At 35.3% G+C, this 18,926-nt stretch overlaps 1 long non-coding RNA gene across 12 annotated transcripts in view; it reads left to right on the forward strand.

Annotated features, from left to right (window-relative positions):
• The window catches only part of LOC140329280 (uncharacterized), a 293,563-nt gene that overhangs the window by 261,514 nt on the left and 13,123 nt on the right, over positions 1-18,926 (forward strand). For all 12 annotated transcript variants that reach the window (XR_011920458.1, XR_011920459.1, XR_011920454.1 and 9 more), the window contains one exon: positions 6,751-6,890. This is a non-coding gene — a long non-coding RNA (uncharacterized lncRNA). The remainder of the gene's footprint in view (positions 1-6,750; positions 6,891-18,926) is intronic.

Here is an 18,926-nt window from a genome sequence, read left to right on the forward strand (position 1 = left end):
ACACACACATTATATTATAGACATTAACAATATTCTATTACTACATTATTTTGTGGATTTTTGTAAAATTTATTTCAGAGTATGCTTTTTCCCCAAACAAATGGAATTGGATTGTAGATATCATTTCCTTTGATTTATTTAGAGCAAACTGTAAATTTATTTTTCACCTGCACATTTTTTTTTCCTAACAAATAGTCAAAGTGTTGGGTGAACAAATTGAATGTGTCGTCTTCTATTACACTAAAAACAAAGTTTGGGAAAATGTACTACATTTTTAAAACTATTTCAGGTCAATATTTAAGTTTTTTTTTATTCTTTTACAGAGTGCTGATTACATTCTGCATAATAAACATTTGAGGATGTAATGTAATAGGAAATTGTACAAATGTTTTAGTTAGCCACAGCAGAAGTCCTGATTGTAATATTAACACTTTTCTTTAAAATCTAAAGTCCTTTTTAGTAATGTTCATGTTCATTATCATTATGTCCAATATCAGATGGTAATATTTTCAGGTTTTTACTCCACACTTTTTTAATGTGCAATTTTTCAATTTTATGTAACCATGTTCGTGATAAATATAGAAAAGCATAAAAAATATGCATACAAATAACTCATTAATGCTTCTTTTCTCATTCCAATATATAAAAATGTGTATAAAATTTGCATATGAACAAAACACAATCCCCAGGATTTAAGTATCTTTATTGCTTGTGTTATAATTATTTTCACCTTTTAAAATTGGCTTGTTTGGTTTTGGTGTCTGATTTTCTGTTGCAGAAGTTTTGGCATATAAATAATTAAATAGTATGTCTATTCAGCAATAAAAAAAAAACATACCTGCATGCTAATTTTAAAACTTTTACCTTACTGAGGAAATGTGTGCATGTCATGTGTGGCTTTACACAAATGTATCAAATGCTGACAGTTTATTATATAGTCATGGTTATTGCCATGATTGCCTGAAGTTAGACAACAAGGATGAGCAGATATCTTTGTTCTCATCACTTTTGTGGGAATATTTGTTGTGTAAATCAGATACAGACTTTGTTACTTTAAGGAGGGGAGGAAGTGTGGAGTGTTTTTCCTGTGCTAGTCATTGCTATAATGTAATATGCTCTTCTTTGTCCTTCTACCATCAATACTAAACTAAACTTTGCCACAGTATTAACAGAATTTCTTGCTTTGTAGTTTCTGCTAAATTATCCATATTTTCACTGGCTAGGAAAATTTTAAAAACCACAGCCCTCTCCTCCTGTGATCTATGTTGTCTATTTTTATTTGGAGATAATATTATAAGATGGATGAGACAGTCATATGTGTTTAATATTTTATTCTGTCCTATTCTTCAATTTCCTGCAAATTAATTTTTCATATTTACAACCTTTAGATAGCATAATAAAGGCTGAAATTGCAGATTCGATGCTGAATGATTTAATGCTATGCCTTAAAATAAATGCTTTATACTAAGAAGCAAATAATAAGTGAAAGACCAGTGCTGGGCTTTCTTTTTTGAGAGTCATTTATGCTTTGCAAAATACATTTTGTACTAACACCCTTTCATAAGGAAAACTGTTAAGATAAAAATGATAATTGTAAGTTTTCTGTCTGAAAAGTCTGGAATCACATCTTTCTTTCGTAATCCCCCCAATTGCTGGTGGATAACAGAACACTATGTAGTTGGCATTGATCAGTCTGACAAAGCTGATATTAGATAAACTGCATTTACCTGTATAGTACTGAAGTGGACATGCATGTCAATCTACCAGCCAGTTGTGATTGCATAGTTTTTGTGCCAGAATTATTTAGTGCCCATTGTCTAGCCGATAAAATCACCAAATGACTGGGAAGTCAAGTTTTAGCACAGGACACAACTCTATGCACTGACTACCAATGTCTTCTTCCTTTGCATCTGTTCCTCAATCTGCTTGTCATGTTTATAAACTCCTCATCTCTCTATCAGTTATTGAGGTTTCCAGGCTTCCTGGGAAGGTGCTGCTTATAGTCCCCCTGGCATTCACATTTCCTCTCCAATATCAGATAGATGTCAGGATTGTAGGAATATTCTGTTGTTTGGCGAGTCCCCAAGTACCAGCAATCTCCAATGGAGTGAGAAAACACCCCCCTTCCCTCCCATACCTTGACATTCATTGTGGCATACAACCAAGGTAAAGGTAAGTATGTGCTGCTGGTTAGGCTGGCATTAAAGCAAATATTTTATCCTTTGTGTTTGCCTGAAGATGTGCGCTGTTTTATTGTAAATCTGACATGGCTTTAATTGCAACTAAGGACCCGTTTACTCAATGCATTGCAGTAAAGTGCCATACACACATATGTGAGTTGTGGCACTATTCATTTTCAACAGCTCCCCAACACACCAAGATAATGTAAGAGTTCCAGTGTACCTCAGGGTTAATAAACTCTACTGTGCATTGTGTTTGCAAAAATGATGTATGCCTATTTTTTTTTTTTTTTTTGTCTGTTTTGGTGCATTAGTTTAAATGGGCTGCCCCAACACCCTTCTCCTACTGTGTACTACTTGCCCCACCTCCTAGATTGTAAGCTCTTTTGGGCAGGGTCCTCTCCTCCCCCGGTGTCTGTATCTGTCAGTCATTTGCAACCCCTATATAATGTACAGATCTTGTACTGTTGAAGTGTTACTTGTTGAAGTTATATAAATGCTGTTTTTTTATTATTTTTAACACAATTCAGAATAATGTGTGACTTTAGGTATAGAAAGTGATAATATGAAGTTTGATAGGAGAGCTGCTGAGGTGCAGACAGTGCGTGCTCCCTATTGTACTTTAGTGCCTTTGTCTCTGTTGAGCTCCCTGGATTCTAGGTCACAGCTCTGCACAGGACTTTCTATCTGCACTCCCCAAAGCACTAAGCCCCCTATTGTCGTGCTTTGTGACAGGAGATACATTGACTAGACACAAAATAAAAGGGATTTATTCCGTGTTTTTTCCATTAATGAAGTTGAGACTCATGAGGTTACAGCATGAGCCAAGGATCCAAAGAGCTATACAAGTAGTTGAAGGCACCTCAAGATGCATGCAATCAGCAGGATTGTTACTTTGGGAAATATTTAGGCCAGGTAAATTTAAAGGCTTCGAGAAAGTTGTTTAAAGCTTTCTCAAAGCTTCAGGCTCCTTTTTTCAAGCTGAAGCAAAAGTGAACTATGTAGGAAAATTGAGGTGGTTCATATTGATGGCATGTTGCTGAAATGCATAACTATCAGGGGTAATACAAATATTTTCAGCTTTTTTTTTTTAGCATGTACTTGTATTTGATGGCCATGTGTTTTTTAACAAGCCAAGGCTTGTAATTATGTATATATTCTATATACCATTATCATCAACTTTGTTTTACCACTTACTGAATTCCATGCAACATTTTCTGTAGAAAGCTAAACTAGTTTGTTGTAAAAGTTTAAAGGTGCAAATTTATTTATTTATTTTTAGCAAACTCATTATTCTGTAATTGAATCAAGTGGACCCCTAATGATAACATTGCCAGTAAATATAATCATTGGTCCAGGTGTGTTTTCTTTCAGAATATGAACACACAAGTATTATTTTTTTCTGTAGAAAAACAAATTGTGTAAACCCACACATATGAAACACACCACTTGTTATCATAGTTACATTTAGATTGTGGTTACTAACTGAAGTTTACCACCCACACAGCATTGGAACACTATGTTAAACATAATATACATTTTCAATGATATTTTGTATTTTTTTTCTGTATTAAAAACATTGGGAAAAAAGGTGCAGGGTGCCCGTGTTTTTCATGTATAAAACACATTTGTTTTTAACAAATTTTATATGGTGATTCAAACTTATATATAATATTAATGAATCGCTAGGACCAATGAAAACGTTTTCAGTCTAGTTGTGCTTTAGTTAGGAAAACAAAAATCTCTCTTAAGAGATTTTCCTGGCTTCCTAACCATAGTGTGCTGGATGACAATGCCATGCTGGATCAGTGTTAGGACAACACACGGCACTTTTACAATGTTATAGGCTTCCTTTTGTCATTTTTGACTCTGCCTCTGCTGCTGCTCTCTCCTATGGAGGCCTGCACTTTACACATACCCCCAGACCTGGCAACAAAGTAGGGGGTGGTTAATAATAATAATAATAATAATAATAATAATTTTTCATGGCCACTGCTCGTATTTGTGGGTCTGCACTGCTAAGTAGGAAAATAGATCTCCTGAGAACTGTACATTGCAGTGTATATAACCTATAAGTATAAGACAATATTCAGCTTTCAGTAGCATAGTCCATTTTTAATTTTCATGTTAGTAATCGCGCAGCATGGTTAGTGACAAAAAGTGACATCTTTAAAGGATATTATAATTTGCATGCAGAGCAGATTGATCTATAAATGTAAATCACTGTAAAAATATCAGCCATCTGGTATTAACAACCATCTCTTCTTTTTATATTTAAATATTCCTAATAAATATTTACTTATTGTACTTATCCATGACTATATTGCTATAAAAAAATTTGTTATATGTTTTGTGGGTTCTTACAGCCATTCAAAAGCATTTGGAAGAATCTATTTAAAACACAGGCTAAAAGTAAACATGTGAACTTGTACTTGTAGAATTGTTACATAGCTTTGGCCAGTAGAATATGATTATTTGGTGCCTATGTCAGTCCTGCAACGCTACCATGTAGCATCAAAACCATCTGCACCCAACTGACTTATCTAAAAAAAAGATGATGCAATGATTTTATAAAGTGAGCATAGACTCCAATTAGAAATCACCTTTCTCTGATCTGGTTATATTGAAATCACCTGCTAGGAATTATTTCTCTGTGCATGTGTCACTTCTTGCATTGTTCTGTTGAAATATTCATGCAATGACTAAGTCACTTAGCTTGGTAAATGTGATGATAAAATACCAAAAGAATACCCTTACCACGATCTCATGGAGGTACCCATAACTCTTTCTTAAGACCCAGTAGGCAATCCAAGCCCATAAACTCAACAAGCAACCCGTCCCAGAATGGATCACAGTGACTTACTATAGGAAGTTCTCTTCTATCCTTGTTCCATATTTACATCCACCTCCTAACTCAGCTTCTCCAGGGAGATGCTTCCAGTCCCAAACCATCTGATATCCTTAGGTTACTCTAATGGGATTTTTATTTTGAGGGCCCCTACACTCAGGGTGTTAGGAAAGATCATTTACTTACCCAAAGCAAAAATGAGATCTAGCAGTACCTAATATAATTACCTATTAAAATTCTGCCCCAGATAGTGCCCTTAATGCTTTTGTGGACAACCCATTGTGGATCAGCTTTTGAAGATCCATATAATTTCCAATGGAGCATCTCCAAAGGCTTCCATAAGGTCAGGGACCTCATCACTTTAAGTAAACCTAAAACTTTCCCTTTAAAACAGAAAGCTTGTGATGTCTCTCAATCCCCAATATTTACCTATTTATAGTTCAAGTACTATGTCCAAACTACCCTGTTATACAGAGGGTCCATTGTGATATTGCTTTTGGCTCAGGGCTTTGGTGATCAACTTACTTATCTAAGGTGACTCGAATGCATCCGGTGACAACGCCAAAAAAACACACATTATATTAACCCCCCTAGCATTCTAATTCTGTCATTTTTTGATGCAAAAAGTGATCCTATTTTTTTTGCTTAGAAATTTTTGTTTATATTGTGGGCCTGTAATTCTTAGGATTAACTCCCTGAGATCGCCGCTGGAGCGCGGGGATAAGGTAAGAGGGACCCTCAAAGGTACCCCGAGTGTGACTCGGGATTACCGCTTTTTGCAATTTTTTCCACCCCGAGTCACACTCGGGAATACCGCTAGGGGGGTTAAGTAAAGGAATCCTTGAGAATAGCTGTCAGAGGGGATCTTGATGGTTAAAGGCCCAGAAACATCTTCTGGGAGCCTTATAAGACTGGGAACAGTCAAAGAACCTGGCATTCATAAAGTGAAGGCATATTAAGGCTTTCTAAGACTGAAAAATATAGATTATCATAAGAGAACCTGGGTGATCTAGCAAACCTACACAACTCTTTTCCATTTTCTATATTTTAGTTTAAGGACCATTTTGTATTTAAATATTTAAATTCAATATTAGTCCAATACTGGTATGTGGAGTATTTACAAACTTCTTAGGTTAACTTTATGTAAATAGAAACCTGAGCAAAGTTTTACTATTTTCATTAGCAGCACAAATACAAATATGACAATCAGGGCATAACAATTGCTAACATTTAATATCACGTCTGGGAATATTTTGTTGATAAGCATAGGATTAAGTTGCAATGCATTTTTTTGCAATTGTTGGAAAGTCTGTTTCAGGCTTTAAATATTTCTGAAGGTCCTGGGCATTCAGAATTCCTAAATACAATAACCTCCCTTCACCACTGGAAAGTGAAATGATGGTGGCAATCTTCCTAAATTGTTTCACTGTAATGTGGAAGTAACGTGTAAACAGAGCTACAAGAAAATGACAGGATTTTGTTTTTTACTACTAGCTTTGAGAAAATGAAGCTTGCACTACTTGGCTGGGATTTAGGTGCTGTTTTGCCTAAATACAGCAAAAAAAAAGATATCAAGTCATCAATTTGGCTGTATGGAGTGTGATGGCTGTGCAAGTCACAGAACTGGATAGACAATATTAAAAATTCTTTGGCAGATAAAACTGATGAAATGATAAATATATATTTTTAATACTATTGTTGTCTCTGTACTTATTATTCAAGTGACAAACATCTCCAAAATTTTGGTGGACCCAATAAACCTGGGAAATTTGAAGCTGGATTCTGATCAAGACCTGCATCGTTTAAAATGATGTCAACAAAGCAACATCCTATGAGGTCCTGCCTGGAAGCACACGAATAAGGTAAATAATTAAGTCTATTATATGCCTGACTAAATGAGAAATAGATCCTTATGATGAGAGTAGGAAGGGGGCTACCTTGAACAAATTTCAGTTCAGCTTAACCATGATGTTTTTCTTTGTCACTGATATACACAGATGACACATTTTTTTAATTCATAACTGAACTGTCATGGCAGTTTTTGAAAATAAAAAAAAAGTTAAAACAATGATTGCCATAAAAGATTTACAGTACATGAATAATAAAATCATATCTATATTATTAAAGACAATATATTTATTTACCTTTTTCACAAAATTTCTTTACAGTTACATTATTTATACCTTGACATTATCATAATAGAAATCTATCTATAAAAAATTAAGCTAAAAAGTCTCCATGTATTAGTTCCCCACAGTTAGCAGTGCTTATTGTTTCAGTATTTAAAATCACAAAAAATATTAAGTCTTTATTATGAAGGTAATTGGCTGATCTTCTTCCTTTGAGAGCAAGATAGTTTGAAATTTCAAGTCACATGGCTTCCTGATTTCCGCCTGAACAAAATTATAGCTTTGCATTGATTTTCTTTGACACGTTGCTGTCCCCTTCCTGCTGTGGCGGTGGATAATACGCCCAGTGAGCTCTTGGGTTGGGAATGCCAGCAATGGGAGCCTGGATGGTGTTATCAGGGATGTTAAAAGCTGAAACCACTTTCAGGGCATCATCCTTCACCAACTTGCACAGCTCCAATAACTGTAAAACAAAAACAAAATGATCCATAAGGTGAGATAGACTCTAAGGTGACCCATGAAACCATAGAACTACTGAAAACAAACCTCCAAACAACCTGAACTTTACAGCAGAAGTGTTTAATGGGAACTCTGATGAATAATGAATGAGTAAATGTTTGTACTGATAATATATTATGCAAGGCTATTAGAAATTTCTGAGCTTCATACTAGGGGAACTTTCTGGACCCCCCTCCCCATTATGTAAAAGTTGCAGCATTGCAAAAGTCAAGCTATTTTGAAAGGCTTGAAATGCCCCTTGGCCCAACTGATGGCGGCCCTGTTCTTATGCAGAGCTGCCATAGCAATGTGCTTATAGACAGCAAAAAAGTAGGATACCTTTATAACCTTCCTAGCGGTAACACACGGTGTGACTCGGGATAGAAAAAAGTTGCTGAAAGCGGTAACCTCGAGTCACACTCGGGGTAGGTAAACCTATGGGAAGTAATAGTAAATACAGCCTTACCCAATCCGCCGGCGTCCCGCGTCATCCAACGCCGTGATCTCTGTGTTCCTTCTTCTTCCTCCGGCCCGCTTCTGTACACGATGAGTCACCGGGGAGTTCCCGGTGACGTCGGTGCGTGTGTACGTTGCCGGTGGGACAGGGCTGGAAATTCAAAAACCATTTGCATTGCTTTCAATGCAAAATAACTGAATTGAATGCAATACATTGCATTTATATGTGTAAAATCAGTACATTGTTTTCAAGAACATTTATTTTACAATATATATAATAGTATGAGTATAGTATGTATTTGTTTTTATTTAAAAAAAATTTAAAAATTTTTTTTTAAATATATAGATTTTTTTTATTTATTCAATTTATTATTTTTAAATGAATTCGTGTTTTCATGAAAAACAATGTACCTCTTTTAGACATGTAAAACCGGAAAGAAATGAACCGCTAGGAACCAAGAATCACAGTTCTTATAAGTGTAAAGGTAGTTGTACTTGACAGTTTATAAATGAGGACTGGCATAAACTTGGAGACAACTGTTTGGAATGAACATACTCCACAGATTATACATTAAACAAATATTGGTTGCAATGATGGGACAAAGTCCTTTAACAAACAATGGAAATGCTGTGAACTACTTTAGCAGAGAAGTTTCATACTTTTCCCTTTATTTTTAGCCCTTTCTGTTGAAGTGGAAGCTCTTCTGTCTTTCCTGGTTTCATCTACAAAATAATAGATATCATCCATAAACGTTATTATGAGAAATACTTCTGGATAATGGTGCCAATGTACAAAAATGTTGCTATAAATTCACCCTCATGTCCTACGGCTGTCATGCCATCAGGGGGTAAATTACTATTAGAGAAAATAATTTTCACTTTTAAAAATACATTTTTACCAAGTTTAGTAAATAAAGTGGCGCTGTGTGTTTAATCAACTGATAAACTGATCCTGTTTCTTTTTTAACAGGGCTCGCTCTGTTAAGTGAGCTTTCTTTCTTTATTAAATCAACACAATATGTCAAGATCAACTCTTTAATAACCCTGTTTTATAATGAATATCAGTGGAACATGTCATTAGTTCCAAGGTGCTTAATATAGCTGCCATTGTGGATGCACCTATATCCATATTGGTGGGAAAATGCTTGGTATTACAGTGAACAGTATAAAATTGTCACTGTGAATATGAGTATAGAGTTGATTATGTTGGCTCAAATGCTGTTAGATGGGGCTGTGTCTTGTGCCTCCAACAGTAAGAGTTTGTTACACACTTTACACGAGGACACATTGTCATCTTGTAGTGTGAATATAAACAAAGATTCTTTTTCTAGTGGCCTTTTGATTGAAAAAAATCTTGGTTCATACCCAAGAAATATACAGTAATCCTGATAGACAACCCAGACAAACTGACAACTTCACTTTTCTCTACAGCTAGGTCATGACTCTGCCCAAAGTCGTATTGTGCAGTGAAGGAGCAGCAGAAGACTGATGAGCTCATCTCTCAGCTCATCCCTTCACATACAAGCATGCACAAACCAGTGTTGGTTCCAAATGCTTTTCCTTCCCTTCCTAGTCTAAGTTTTACTGTACAGAGGCTGATATTAAATCAATTTTAGGTAATTACACTAACTGTTTTAAAAATGCATATACCTCTTCTTTAATAAGTAGGTAATTGAAGTTTTTTTTATATCTGCCTGGAATTTAGCTTTAAAGTAAAAGGTGAAAAACACAAATGAAAAACAAAATGTCAATAGTAGTGGTGAATTGTAAGAAAATTCTTCTTTTATCTACTATTGATTACAGCAGTAATTTATACAACATTTTAAAAGGACATATTTATAGGTAGCTTTTGTAAAACAAAAGTAACATAATATATATATATATCTAACAGAAACAATTGGTAGTAGGCATTTCCATAGCAAGCATGCTTCCCAAATGGCCAGTGTTCCATGTTGAAGCTGTTTTATATAGGACTGGTAACAAAAATTGGGGTTTCAGTGACAGATCTTGTGCATGCTAAATCGCTGCAACAGTGGTTTAATATGGTAACTACATTTGTTTAATAATGGGCAATTATTCCAAAGGAGCGTTTATTTTTCCTATAAAATATATCTGACCGCAAACAGATATTTATTTATTGTCCCCCTATTTGTCATTAAATATCTCAGATTTTTATGCTTTAGGAATAAAGAAACTTGTTTCAATTGCTCCACATGGGTATAAAAGAAGAATGCTTTCCTTAAATTATATATTCTTCATTTTGTACTTCTGGATTTTTGTTTGATTCTGATACAGGCTGCATTTTAAAAGTATTTAAAGACAGTGTTCTTTTTCTACCAGGAGAATTTTTCAGTCAGAAAGGAATAGATGAGCACAGCATGAGCTCCGTGGGTGTATTTCCTGAAGACAAATTATAGCTGCTGCAAACATTGCCAGCTAACCCATGCATAAATTTACAACACAACATAACCCAGCCCTCATATCTAAAAAAACAGGGGAGTAACATGGAAATATACAGGGTAAAACCAATTGTTTATATATATATCGCAGACTATTATCACTATCATTAATTATTCTGTGCTTAATATGCGATGTGTAAAAGAAAGAAATCTGGAGCAAGGGTGGTGCAGTAGTCTTTAACACTCAATAAACTTCTTTGCTTTTCTTGATAGATTTAACATGCTCCACTTTTGTTCTAATTTTTTTTAGGTGTTTGTATTTATAGTTTCCTTGTTACAATGATGAGCACTGTTGTCTTTACTTATAAAAGTGTGCTCCAGCTGCTGCCACAAAGATAAAATCATGTCTTTGAAAATAATATTGGGAAAGCAAAGTTTAAATCTCACAGGTCTGACTGTAAAGAAGTGAATCTGCCATTCATCAACCTTCTTTGCCGAAGAATTTTCCAGTGATTGATTCTCAACCAGATTGTATGGTCAGTTTCAGATTCACTGCTTTATAAACATACCTCGGAGTGCCCACTATTTATGCATTATGGTATCAATGGCATGTAAACTTGTTTCAATAACCTGGGGGAATTGCATTTTTACATTATTTTAATAATTTCAATATTCGTTATGTAATTATATTATATATAAACCCAAAGCAGAAAAGACTGTAAAAGGCACTAATTGTAAAGTGTATCACGCATTTGTTAAGTTAAAAATATGATTTTTTATATGATTAAAATTCAAAGGTATGTTTGCTGTTACAGAAACATTGTTTATACATCCAATCTCACAGTGTTCAACGTGTTTTGCAACATAGGTTTCCTCAGGACTGATGAGACCAACAAATCTGAAATCATATCTACCAACAGAAATAGACACAACTACTATAGTGATCTTTCAATCCAAAGGGGGGGGAAGACCAGGCAGTGCCAATATCCACCATCAACCCGCCATCTTTTCTTGTATGTACAGTTTTGGGAGGGCCATATCATAAGATCTATAGGCTTTTTTTTTGTTAGTCTCCTTTCTATGATTCTATGATGTGTATTAAATAATCAGGGCTGTGTGTAGAGCTGTGTCTGCTCCCCCCTTTGGATTTGCCATCTTGAAAGATCATGGTAGTAGTTGTGGCTATTTTTGTTGGTTTTAATACTTGATAGATATGATTTCAGATTTACCTGTCTCATCAGTCCTGATGAAGTTTACAGTATGTTGCAAAATGCAACAAACACTGTGAGATTGGATGTATAAACAATGTTTCTATAACAGCAAACATACCATACTATATAATAAACCTAATTTTTACTTTGCAATTAGTGCCTTTAAAGTCCTGAAAATTGTTTTTCATATTCATGTTGAACAAATGGTACTTTAAGTTTCAATCATCATTTCAATCATGTAAAAAAATAATTTCTGTTTCCCTATTTCATTTGCACATGACTGGGTGCAATGAAAAGTAATTGATTTTTCACATGATTGGATAACTGAAGTGAATTCTCACTCACTTGGGTGAAAATGTTCAGCTGCCTTAGTAAAGAATAGAGAAAGTTTTTCTGGAACCCACCAATGTGTTGAGCTGCAGTGCATTGTGAAAAGTCTTGTGTTGTGCATTTTGTGGGTGTTATGACCTTAACCGTTTAAGTCAACTAAAGGAAGTCTCTAAGGTGGAACTGAACCAAGCCGACTCACCAATCTACATTCCAGCTCCATTCCTTTTCTGGAAATCGTCAACTATTGGCTGTGCCAGAATGAAGCCTGTAAGTTCATTCATCCCAGCATATGCAAAGGAGGCCTGGAATGCTGGATATCCCTGTGTTGCACCTCAAGATTGTTTATAGATATTTGTAGATAAACAATCTTTGGGTGCAACACCAGGCCACCAAAGCCGACGCTGGGCATGTGCAGCTCACCTTTCTGCCAGAAACCTGGAAAGATATACATAGCTGTAGAGGACATTGCCTGTCCATTATTATATTGACCTCCCTGATCATGCAAACCTAAAAGTGGAACTGTATTTTTACTAAAAATGCATCTATAGCCTGTTTTAGTCATAGTGTAAGAACAAGAAGAACCTCTGGCAAGTTTTTATTGCTGTAGGTATCCCTGCTAGGAAAGTTTGACATCTGCATTTGACCTGTTTCTAATGACAAAAAAAGTTATAGGATACCTCAAATAATACAGTTCTTCTAAAACAGGAGGTGAAGGGAAATCTTTTAATGGAGAACCTATTTCTGCCTAGGGGGAAATATTCATTTCTTGTAGTGTTGAGGTATAGGCTTCAGCCTTTTGTTCATGAAAATATCTATATCATCCAATATCCAATACTGTCATTCAGCATTCAGTCAGATTAAATTCTGTACTAGAAAATGACAATTGTAGAATACGCTTTTGTTGCTGTGGGGAATGAAAATAGTTCTAATGAAATAACCTTTACTATATTGGGCCTTCATATACTTTATAGAATCACTATATATATATATATATATATATATATATATATATATATTACAGTTAAGTCCATGAATATTTGGACAGAGACAACTTTTTTCTAATGTTGGTTCTGGACATTACCACAATTAATTAATTAACTGCAGACTTTCAGCTTTAATTCGGTGGGTTGAACAAAATGATTGCATAAAAATGTGAGGAACTAAAGCCTTTTTTTACACAGTCACTTCATTTCAGGGGTTCAAAAGTAATTGGACAAATTAAAAAGCTGAAAATAAAATGTTCTTTTCTAATACTTGGTTGTAAACCCTTTGCTGGCAATGACAGCCTGTAGTCTTGAACTCATGGACATCACCAGATGCTGGGTTTCCTCCTTTTTAATGGTCTGCCAGGCCTTTACTGCAGCGGCTTTCAGTTGCTGTTTGTTTGTGGGCCTTTCTGTCCGAAGTTTAGTCTATAACAGGTGAAATGCATGCTCAATTGGGTTCAGATCAGGTGACTGACTTGGCCATTCAAGAATATTCCACTTCTTTGCTTTAATAAACTCCTGGGTTGCTTTGGCTGTATGTTTTGGATCATTGTCCGTCTGTATTATGAAACGCCTCCCAATCAATGTGACTACATTTAGCTGGATATGAGCAGACAGTATGTTTCTGAACACCTCAGAATTCATTCGGCTGCTTCTGTCCTGTGTCACATCATGGATAAACACTAGTGTCCCAGTGCCACTGGCAGCCATGCACGCCCAAGCCATCACACTGCCTCCGCCATGTTTTACAGATGATGTGGTATGCTTTGGATCATGAGCTGTTCCTTCTCTATACTTTTTTCTTGCCATCATTCTGGTAAAGGTTTTGGTGATTTTGGTTTCATTCAAGGATGAAATGTCCAAGGAATGTTTTTCCAGAACTGTGCTGGCTTTTTTAGATATTTTTGAGCAAAGTCCAATCTAGTCTTTCTATTCTTGAGGCTTATGAGTGGCTTGCACCTTGCAGTGCACCCTCTGTATTTACTTTCATGCAGTCTTCTCTTTATGGTAGACTTGGATATCGATACGCCTACTTCCTGTAGAGTGTTGTTCACTTGCTTGGCTGTTGTAAAGGGGTTTCTCTTCACCATGGAAATGATTCTGCGATCATCAACCATTGTTGTGTTCCGTGGACGTCCAGGTCTTTTGGAGTTGCTGAGTTCACCAGTGCTTTGTTTCTTTCTCATGATGTACCAAACTGTAGATTTTGCCACTCCTAATATTGTGAGAATTTCTTGGATGCTTGGATGGGTTTTTTCTGTTTTTGCAGCTTAAGGATGGCTTGTTTCACCGCATGTTGTCTGTTAACAGCAAAATCTTCCACATACAAGCACCCCCCCCCCTCAAATCAACTCCAGGCCTTTTATCTGCTTAATTGATAATGACATAATGAAGGAATTGCCCACACCAGTCCATGAAATAGCCTTTGAGTCAATTGTACAATTACTTTAGAGCTGCTGAAATGAAATGATTGTGTAAAAAAAGGCTTTAGTTCCTCACATTTGTATGCAATCTTTTTGTTCAACCCACTGAATTAAAGCTGAATGTCTACAGTTCAACTGCATTTAAAATTAATTGTGGTAATGTACAGAACCAAAATTGGAAAAAAGTTGTCCCTGTCCAAATATTTATGGACCTGTGTGTGTGTTAATGTGTGTGTATGTATGTATATATATATATATATATATATATATATATATTTATATATATATATATATATATATAAAATCATAGAAATGTTTACAGAGCTGTTAATGGTTAATTTCCGTCTGACACACCTATTCTTTGTAGCATGTTGAGAAATATGAGGAGGATTTAGATGTTGTGTATCTCTGAATTCATATTTGTACTGTGTTTAGCCTCAGGGCTTCCTGTGTTCTTCATGAGATAATAATTGCCTTTAAGTGTCTGGTACAGTTATATATTGACCTGAGCTTTATGAAGTTGCTATTTCCTTAGCACACTCATGGTTGTTTTCTTGTTGTTGCTGATTTTTATTGTTACAATTGATGCCTTTACCAGTACGAAAAGTAATAGAACAATACACATGAAAGTACAAATTAAAGGATTTTCCAAAACTACCATAAAACAATTCAACCTTCCCTCTCTGCCCACCGTCATTTAACAACATTTTACATTTTTCAAACATTTCAATTACCAAAAAAAGGGATTTCAAGCACTGAAATCTGAATCTTCTGAGATCATGGTTCTGCTTTTTGCAATATTTCCTGTCCAAATGCTGTCTTCCTCAATCAGGTAACATGCTACCAAGCCTGTACTTCTAGACATTTCACTCAGATCAGTTTGATTAAAAAAAAATCTGTCAGCTGCATTAAAACACCAGGGGCTCTATTTGTAGAAAAGGGAATCTGACATTCCCTGGTGGGAATCAATTACTTTCATTGAAACACATAGACCTACAGGATTGCCACGAGGGAATACTTGAGGGAATGTCTGATTCCCTGTTTTTTAATTAGAGTCCAAAGTATTTTTTATAAATTATGAATCTCCCCCTCAAAACAAATATTTCAGTTTCACCTGATTTCTGGCAAGTTATTCGGCATTAAATTATTATGTTACCCGGTCACCACATGTATTTTTAGTCCCTCACAACTATCACAACTACTTGAAAGCCAAATTATGGTATTTTACTTTACTGATGAGTGATACTCTCTATGATGTATAAATTAAAATCATACATTGAGATCAGGATTCCAATGGGTTATAGCCTTTAACTGGTGCACATTCCATGCCAAAGGACCAAATTTTTACAAATCTGTACTGACGATAGATTCTCTTTGCCCAAAACGATTCTTTGAGAAATTCTAACATCAGAACAGTGGTCACTGTGATCTCAAAGAAAAAAAACTGCAAGGTCATGTCACCATTCGAGCCCTTAGCGTTGTCCTTTGGTCCATTTGATTTATCATGGACTAACAACGGGCATTCCAATTCATGCCATGTTACAATTGGCTAAATGACCTGCACAGGTTATGGTGAAGGGGAAATTTTTAGTTAGGAAATGACATATGACTATGAAAAAATGGACCATGTCTAACTCTAGGAGATGACCACATAAATAAATCAATCAATCTTCCTATTTCTGTATTAACTTGTTAGGATGTATAATACCGAGACTTTGTAGTGCACATGAAGTGCCGTTAGTTTTGCTTTTTTGTGTAGGACTGGCAGCTGTATGTGATCTATGTGAGACTTTCTTGGGATGGCACTCAAGGAGTTAAATATAAAATATGTAGGCTGAGAACAAAGATTACATTAGTATCTCTTCATTACCACATGTTCTTTTTCTGTTTTTAAAACAGGAAGAAAACTAAAGCACAATACAGGTTTTTATTCTAATATTTGCAGGCTTGTCCACATGAATTTTAGCATTTCCTATGTCTTTTATTTCCTGCTTCATAAAAAGCAACATGTTGCAATTCTGTTTCTCCTGGCTTCTGCCTTTGTAAATTTTAATTTCCTTTTCATTACATACAGTATTTCTGTTTTGGTTTTGAGCAATAATCTGTAAAAAAAAGTGACTAGAAAATGAGAAACTAAATAAAGACCGAAAATGCCACTTCAGTGTCTCAGCAATCATCTCATCATTTCTTACGATACTAAAGTAATACATGTATAATTTTTTCCTGACCAAAGTTTTCTTTTTACAAAAAAACTAAGTTTCTATGCTAAAGATAAAGAGACACAACAAAACAAAACCTCTTTGTTTTCATAGTAAGATCAATGTATATATGAAACATTTACCAGAGTTGTAGCACATAGAAACGTTTCTTGCAAATAAATAAAAGCAACTAAAACAGCAAGCTGAGTAAAAGGGAAACAGATGCTTGTATATATGTTATACATAAATAGAGGGGGGTGATTAAGGCTAATTTAGGTTACTAAGGGCTAACTAGAAACTTTAAAAAAAAAAAAATTACCTTTACATTTTCTGACTTCAGATTTCAGACTTATCAACAAATATTAAAGGTTCCTTCTGTTATCTCAGAAGTTCATGTATACTGCGGTGCTTTGCCATTCTTTCTGAGAGCCCCCTCTGTGTACATATACAGTGCATATTAAATTTATATATGAATACAATCTGTATATATAGATGTGCAAAATGCAATAACCAACAATATTCCAGTTTAATGCAGTCTGATCAATTTATTCTGTTTAAATATTCACATTTTATTCTTGGTTCACTATAAAAGTGCCTACATGTGAGATCTTACTGTCATTAGTCGGTGTTTCCTGTGTTAAAGGTGAAAAGTTATTTATGACACATGGAAAATGTCTAAATAAATATTTCTATATGAACCTAGCTAACAGCTACTTATAGACACAATCATTCTGATGCTCTCTGACTCACCACAAGTCATCATTTTAACAGCACAAGTTATTGTTATCCAACCAGTGAGAGGAGAATGAAGTGTCACTTTAATTTTAGACACATGTACCTTGTGGAATATATAGATCATTCCCTGTAATGCAGCAGCAAGGCATTGACAGGGCAAGGGGTGGCCTTATGTTTTGGATGATATTAAGACTCTATTACACACATAGACACATTGCTGTACATGCCACAAAGATGGAAAATATATATTCTTTTATTACTGATAAACCAACAGTGGTTTGTGTGTGAGAACTGTTTTGCCAATGACCTTTAAATTCAGGAACTTGCCATTACATTTTAAAGCATCTAAGGACTAAAAATAGGCAATGACAAAAAACAACCTAAACAAATATTCTTACCTATAATGCTTTATAAATATCAGCAGAAGAAAAATATGCCTGTTGTCTGTATTTTACAGCCCAACCAAAGCCAAAATTAAACAAGGCAAATTTGCAAACTAGTCATGTAGATTTGTGTAAATCAAGATAAATAAATAAATAATCACCTAAATAAAGTATCACCTTCAGAATTGAACTTTCAAATTTTAAAAACTGTTTTCTAGCTGGTTGCATTGAACTGTGCACTTTACCATACAGACTTTATAGCATACCTGTAATGCACAAATTGGACAAAACCCCCATGAAAATATAAATGGTAATAAATATATTAAAATGTACAAAAATTAAAAAAGTTAGAAATGTCCAAATTCAGCATTAGTACCAGTATAAAATAGTTACAGTTTATTAGAAATGTAATTTTGTATCTACCAAATTTCCCAAAACAAAATTCCCATTGGAATTGGAAGTGGGAATTAATCTTCTCTTTTCAGTTTTCTTACCCTTCTGTTACAGGTAGGTAAGGTTTGTTAACAGTCACTTGTTGGTTTTCAAGTGATAATCTGTCTCTCTACTTTTCCACTTCAAAGTGATAACTTCTGGTATGTAGGTGTATAGTTGGTAAGTGTATCTCTAAGAATATTTATTAAAAATTTCCCACAAGGAAATTATGTTTTTGGACACTGTGGGTCTGATTTACTCTCCCTGGCAGTATAAATAATGAGTATTTTTTAAATGTAAAAGCAGTACAATAATGAGTACAAAATACTCATTATTTTAAATTTCACGCCTGGTCCCACATACCTGCGCAATGGTCCCGCCCTCCAGCCCTGCAACCCCAACGTTCACACGCCCGGAAGGCAGATGCCGGGGGGTATCTGTGTAGCCTGGCGATGCCCGGCTTTTCTTTGCATCTCTGGAGGACGCCAAAGGCACCAAATGGAGGATGCTGCTGGAACGTGGGAACCAGGTAGGCGTTTTCAACTCCCTGGCTATTTCACCCCGAGTGTGACTCAGATTTACCGCTTTTGGCACTGAAAATTAACCCAGAGCCACACTCGGGAATACCGCCAGGGAGTTTAATAAAACTCTCCAAGGCTGGAGAAGAAGCACTTTTCACATTGAAGCTGGGTGATCCAGCAAACCTGGAATGGATTT

The sequence above is a fragment of the Pyxicephalus adspersus genome, chromosome 4 (assembly GCF_032062135.1).
Source record: "Pyxicephalus adspersus chromosome 4, UCB_Pads_2.0, whole genome shotgun sequence".
Lineage (NCBI taxonomy): Eukaryota > Metazoa > Chordata > Amphibia > Anura > Pyxicephalidae > Pyxicephalus > Pyxicephalus adspersus.